At 40.8% G+C, this 6,982-nt stretch overlaps 1 long non-coding RNA gene across 1 annotated transcript; it reads left to right on the top strand.

Moving 5' to 3' along the window:
• Nucleotides 1-656: 656 nt before the first annotated feature.
• Nucleotides 657-6,590, top strand: LOC119617947. Its single transcript, XR_005234439.1, has 3 exons — nucleotides 657-1,323; nucleotides 1,459-1,603; nucleotides 4,680-6,590. It is a non-coding gene; the product is annotated as an uncharacterized LOC119617947 (long non-coding RNA).
• The last annotated feature ends 392 nt before the right edge of the window (nucleotides 6,591-6,982 follow it).

Genomic DNA, 6,982 nt, shown 5'->3' with positions numbered 1-6,982 from the left:
CGCTGAAGAAGAACTTTTCTCTGCCTTTTTGTTGCAGGAAACCAGCAGCTCTCATGTCCTCTGAACATGAAGCCGTTTCTAACTTTTAGCCACTAAAGTTAATGTTTTTTAGCTGTTCAACTCAGTTCAGAAAAAACTTTAGAAAATGTGAAAAACAGGAATTAATTTTTTAACTTAACTGTTGAAGTTAAAACAAGCAGAAGGACGATCAGAAGCAAAAAGCTTAAATCGGCAAAACAGTCACTATGAGCTAAAATTAGCAACATTTTAGGTAACAGATAGAATTAGCAGAATAGCAGCAAAAAGGCTAAAACTACCAAAGCTGCAGCTAAAAGCTAAACTCAGCAAAACTGTTGCAAAAATTAGCAAAATTGTAGGTAAAAGCCTAAATTAGCGGTTCGGTAGCTTAAAGTTAAATTTAGCAGAACTGTAGCTAAAAGATAAAATTTGCAGTACAGTACAAAAACAGCTAAAACTAGTAAAGCTTGAGCTAAAAGCTAAACTCAGCAAAACTGTAGCTAAAGTCACATAAAATTTTAAGTAAAAGCTAAAATTAGCAGCGCAGTAGCTAAAGTTAAAATTAGCAGAACTAGGTAAAAACTAAAATGAGATAAATTGTAGCTAAAAGCTAAGATTAGCAAAACCGTAGCTAACATTTGCTTAATTGTAGATAAAAAGCTAAAATTTGCAGTTAAGTAGCTAAAAGCTATTTAGTCAAATGCTACACTTAGCAAAACTTGCTTAAATTAGCAAAAATTGTAGGTCATAGCTAAAATTATCAGTGCTGTGGCTAAAAGTTAAAATGAGCAAAACTGTAGATAAGAGCTAAATGTAGCAAAACCACAGCTAAAACCTTAAACTAGAATAAAACAATCTTTATTGTCACTTTATAGCTCGTATACGATGTGACTGGGAGAACCTTCTTACTTTATGAATTAGCAAAACTGAAGCTAAAAGCTGCGATTAGCAAGATAGTAGCTAAAAGGGGAAAAAAGTAGCTAAAAGAAACATAAGAAGACAAAAACAGAGCGAGTGAAGTAGATGTCGGAGACGTTTTTGAAGAAACTGAAAAATAAAGTTGAATAATTCGCTCCAATCTGACCAAAGCCAAATGTTTGGACTTAGTTAAAACGACATGAATCAGTTCGATCGGAAGAGGAAAACCTTGGCAGCGGTCACTTGTTGATGACCTTCAGCGCCACTAAAGCAGAGAAGAGCCTGACGTGAGGGCAGGGAGGGAGCTGACCTCTGCCGCCATCTTGGATCCAAACAGCGATACGTCTCGGGTCGTGGCACAGGAAAATGATCCCGATTCTCCCTGAGGTCAGTTCTTCTGCTCTTAGCTCAGATAGAAACCTTTAAATCAGACCTAACATCCCCCTGAAAATTGTCACCTCACTGCAAAATGTTCACTTTTCTCTTATTTGTGCTTTTATTTTGAAAAAATGCAACATTCAGCCTCATTACTCCAGGAAAGCCGCTCCTTCGTCTCTCGTTCGTGAACCGGTGGACAAGTTTTAACGAGACCCTCGGACCTTCGCCGCGTCTCATTCGTCAGGATGGCCGCTACAGAAAACCCCCCCACAAAAATGGCTAAAACGTGGTAAGTTTTCGAGGTACCGAGCTAAGATTTGGTGTCATAGCAGCTGAGATTCACCTTTATTTCACATTTTAGGCGCTGGGAGATCTGACGTTAAAAGGCAACAGGTGATAGGTGTTCCCTCCAGGAACGCTCGGCCTTTTATTTTTTATTTTTGTAATTTTTAAAGAAGTCTTGTTTAATTGCAGGATTGGGGTTTGTTCTTCTGCTTCACCAGAACTGACTTGGTTTGATCCGGGCGTAATGCGTTGGCGAGGAACTGTTGCGCCGCAGTTCTTCTCTGAAAACCCTCGATGGACTGGCGCTCTTTCTGCTGAAACATACTCTGAACTCCCTCCCAAACGCTCACGCTTCGGAAATCGACAAAACCGCAGCCACGCAACCGTTTTTTAACGAGAACGGCGAAGGGAGAAACGTGTTTTTGGGAGCGCTGTCAGCGCCGACCTCGCTGATTGAGTTTGCTCACAATCACACGGGTCAGGGCCGAGGTCAGGCTCATGCATCATTTAGTTTAATGGCTGCTTCCTGCCCGCCTGAATCTCGCCCCGTAGGAAGGCGAGCAGATGGAGCGAGAAATGGCGGGAAAAAAAAGAAAATGGACAGGGGTGTCAGGGACGAAAAGGAGGGGAAAGTAGCAGCTCCTTTGGTTCCTGCGGCCTGTCTGTGCCACCAGCACCCTGTCGGGACGACAGATGTGCCGATGATGTCATGTAGAAAGGGGATAGGGCGGGAGCGCGGGAGGACAAGGGAAGGCGGAGCGTCGGTCCGAGCGGAGACGAGGGGAGGGGAGGGACAGGACGTGACTTGGACTCGTTTGTGGAGTTCCTCCAACCATTCGCCGCGTGTCTGCCAAGCGGTCCACGCCTGATTCAGCTGCAGCCGCCCTGTTCCTCGTCACTCTTCGGCTTCTCCTCCGTAGCTTCTGTCACGTACCTGAGTGCAATATGTTCGGCTCGTTCAGGACGATTCGGCCACAACTTTTAGCTGTTTAACTTTATTTATAAAAAAGGATTTCCCCACAGAGATACATGGAGATCTCTTCAAGTCTTTCCAAATATTCTTCTCTTTGAAATCTACTTCAGCAAACTGACTGTTTTTTGTCCCATTATGCTACTTTTAGCTTCAGGCTAGCCTTTAGCTATTCGTGGCTAGTGCTTTGATACTTTAAAGTTAATGTTTTTGCTTTTTAGGTAACGCTTTAACGTTTACAGAGGGTGTGGCTACTTTTAACTAGAAGCTAGCATTTTGCTACGTTTACCTTTTAGCTAGCATTTTGTTATGTTTACCTTTTAGCTAGTGTATAACAACTTTTCGATCTTAGTTTGCATTTTGCTCATTTTAGCTAGTGGTTTGCTACTTTAAAGTTAATGATTTTGCTTTTTAAGTATCAGTTTAGCCTTTAGAGAGGGTTTGGCTACTTTAACTTTAAGCTAGCATTTTGCTATGTTTACCTTTTAGCTAGCATTTTGCAACTTTTACATCTCCGCTCGTGTTGTGCCTCTTTTAGCTACCATTTCGATACTTTAAAGTTTGAAGAAGTGCAGTGAAGTCACCTGAGTTAAATATGGAGGACGGTTACTCTTCAAATTAAGAGCACCACTCTGCTGCCGATGTCCACAAACAAACATAAAAGTCCACATGTGGTCAAAACCTCTACAGTCTGTATCCATCTTTGTGCTTTTACTTTGTGTCGACATGGCTGCAGTTCCCAAATCTCTCACCAAGTCTGGTTTGTGAGCGACTCCTACCACTGCAGGCAAGCATTCCGCTCGCCTTCAAAATAAAAGCACTACATAAAAAAAGCCAGTTTTTAAATAGTGCGTGCAGAATGATTTACATTTGAGTTCTAGTTTGTCACTAGTCCAGTGGAGACATCCGACAGTCCAGTTCTGACCCGTGGGTAATAACCCCTAACTCCTAACCCCTAACTCCTAACCCTAACTCCTAACTCCTAACCCATAACCCATAACCCTAACTCCTAACCTCTAACCCTTAACTCCTAATTCCTAGGCCTAAACCCTAACTCCTAACCTCTAACCCTTAACTCCTAATTCCTAGGCCTAACTCCTAACTCCGAGGCCTAACCCCTAACCCCTAACTCCTAACCTCTAACCCATAACTCCTAACCCTAACTCCTAGGCCTAATCCCTAACTCCTAGTCCTAACCCCTCTTCTAGCCTTAACCCTAAGCCTAACCCTTCAAAATAAAAGCACTACATGATTTAGTTTCAAAATAATAAGTGCAGTATGATTTAAATTTGAGTTCTAGTTTGTCATTGAGTCCAATGGAGACAGCCAACAGAACAGTCGTGGCCCGCGGGCCCTAAGATGGCCGTATGTGGTCCAGTCAATGGGCTTCCAGATTAGAAAGAACGATTCAAATGACACAAATGGAATCGATTCCTGGCATTTTTACCCCCCATATATTTCAGCTGAGTCAGTCTGTGGAGTCGCTCTCAGAGACCGGTAGTGTGCGAGGGAAAGTCAGTTCCTGGATTCACACCGAAACGCGTTTTTATAGATAAAAATCTGCCACATTACAAACAGAGAATGTTTTCTCTTCATAAAAAAGCGTCATAAACGCAGGCTGATAGGAGGCGCTGATAAGGCCTGAGGCTGCGGGCAGCGGCTGTTATCTCACGTTGACCCGAGCCGGAGGATGCGCTCAACCCTCTCAGTAATCATTGACCTGGTTGCCGGTGGCGACCAGAGCCACAAAATGCCGTACGGCCACCGGCGGGAGTGCAGGCGTGCGGCGTTCTCACACTCCGGGTCGGGTCTCCAGAAGGCCGAGAGACGTTCGATGACCTTTGGGGGTTACCGGATGTGAAAACGGGCGCGCTCACAACCCGGATACGATATGATTCAGCGTATTCCAGATATGTCACAATCGCTGCTTTTCCCCAAATAAATCGAGACACATTGCACAATTCTGACTCTGCCAGAGCAAACAGATCGGAACAACCGATGAGAGCTCTCCGGGAGTTCGGTAGATGGTTTTTGGGGGTTTTAGGGCCCCCACCTTTTTTTTTCCCTGCTCGGAATGACTAACTCGAGTGTCCCGGTGTGCCTGATCCAGGATTTTCCTGGTGCAAGCCGGGGCGTGGCACCGCACTGCAGCAGAGTTTGAGAGGCCGGACCGGAGGAGCCATCCGAGAGGGAACAGCGAAGAGGAGGTCAGGTGGTGAAGAGGGGCAGGGTGGAGGGGTGGAGAGGGAGAACTGGCAGTCCTCCTCCCACTTTCCTCCCCCCCCTCCTCCCTCTTCCTGGCTGCCATCTCTGGACGCTCCGAGCAGAACGGTCCGTGTCTGAGAGCGGTGGCCTGAAATGAAACGGCGAGGGGGCCCAGAGCGGTGGAGAAGGCTGGCTTTGTCTCAGCCGTCTGATCCTCCTTCACTTCCTGGGACATGTTGCTGCTTCAGATTAAAGAGGGGGGGCAAAATTAACAACATAGTCACTACTTTGTTTGTTTTAATATTCTGAGTTATGGCCTAAAAATCTACCGAATGACAGAAAGATGAATTAAAAGTCCAGAAATTAATTTTTTAAAGCAGAATTACATAGGGTGGTGCAGATTCTCAGTCATCCAGGACATGGTAAACCCAACAAAACTGTTCAAAAACATAAAAAAGTCTAATATGTTTTGTTTTTTAACTTTTTTTATTATATAATTAACTATTTTATGACCTAAATAGTGCACATCCATGACATCTCTTATGATCTAACATGAAGCAGCCAATCATTTTACAGAAATATTTTTACTTTTTTGTAAATCAAGCTGCTTATTGGCTGTGTTTTATAGATTTTCTAACAACTTTGTTTTTTTTAAATTATTTTTTATGTAGGTTTTTTTTCTCAGCATAAACAGTTACAAACATAGCTAAAAAAGGGACTAAATAGGAAAAAAATTAAATAATTTATGAAAAACAATACAAATGTTAAGCTATTTTTACAGATCACATAAAGAGACTGAAGTTATATAACAGTAACTTGCTTGCAAAAGTTACTGTTTACATTTATATATTACATATTTTATTATTAAATGTAGAAAATGTGATATAAAAAGAGCATATGGCCCATTTATAGGTGCTATTTTATATTTATTGTTTAATTAAAAACTAAAACTTTTTATTTAAATGATTCTCCTTATATAAACAGTTTATTGACATACAGCCGTTTCACTTCTGATAAAATCCTGTTATTTTTGTAAGAATCACAAAGAAGGAGCTCCATTTTAATTAACTGCGGTAAAAGTGCACGGTGGCCCACTCCAGTGTTTAATACCTGCAAAGAATTTAGCTTTTTGTGTAACTTTTAAACACCGGGAAGCGTGTTTGGATGTGAAACAATGCCGTGTGCTGGAGTCACATCAGGGGATCGATGTGAAGCTGTGTCATCCTGTAATCCCTGCACGCACACACACACGCTCTAATCCTACTGTATATTTATGTGCATGCAGGTGTGGCTCTCGGTCAATGAGTTCAACTTTTATATTACCTGTTCTCTGTACACCCAGGTGTGCTCACTTGTGCTGTGCAGCTCCTGGTACCTGTGCAAAAAATAAAAAAGAAGAAAAACACGTTTAAAAAACAAACTCTTTATTAAATAACATATATATATATTACACACTTCCTCAGCAAACTGTTTGTTGTTTTTACGGTAAAACTTTCTCTTCAACTCCCTTTTTTCTCCCACTGAAAAATCCCTCCAAAGGCATTTTAATGAATTTGTTCATTGGATAATAATTAATTTTAAAGGCACATTCTTTATTATTTCACATCACAGTGTTTCTCGGTAAGGGAGTGTATTTTTAACCATACCATACGGGTGTTTATTCAAAGTTAATTTTTATCCACGTCTTTTAAAGGAAGTACATTGCCACTAGAAAAAAAAGAAAGATTTATTGTTTAGCTTGCATTTTAATTTGTGCTTCTGCATTATGAAATAATAACTGTGCAAAAAATAAAAATATCTATCTATCTATCTATCTATCTATCTATCTATCTATCTATCTATCTATCTATCTATCTATCTATCTATCTATCTATCTATCTATCTATCTATCTATCTATCTATCTATCTATCTATCTATCTATCTATCTATCTATCTATCTATCTATCTATCTATCTATCTAAAGTAAAAAAAAAAACATATTTTTGAGAATTTTACCTGCTCTTCTTGATGTTCTTTCAACTGTTAATTAAACAAAATACTGTTTAAATTAGGTCTCATAAAGAGGTTTAATGCAGCTCCGAATGACCCACTTTTTTTATAATAGTAACTTATTAAATGCTGAATTATTTATTGTCTTCTTCATTGTTTAAAAATAAGTTTTCCCCCTAAAATTGTCTTTAAATATTTATTTAACAACAAACAACTCG

This window comes from Kryptolebias marmoratus, linkage group LG18, assembly GCF_001649575.2.
Source record: "Kryptolebias marmoratus isolate JLee-2015 linkage group LG18, ASM164957v2, whole genome shotgun sequence".
In the NCBI taxonomy this organism is placed as follows: domain Eukaryota; kingdom Metazoa; phylum Chordata; class Actinopteri; order Cyprinodontiformes; family Rivulidae; genus Kryptolebias; species Kryptolebias marmoratus.
Note: the sequence above shows the minus strand (reverse complement) of the source record. Positions and strands in the feature narration are given on the sequence as shown.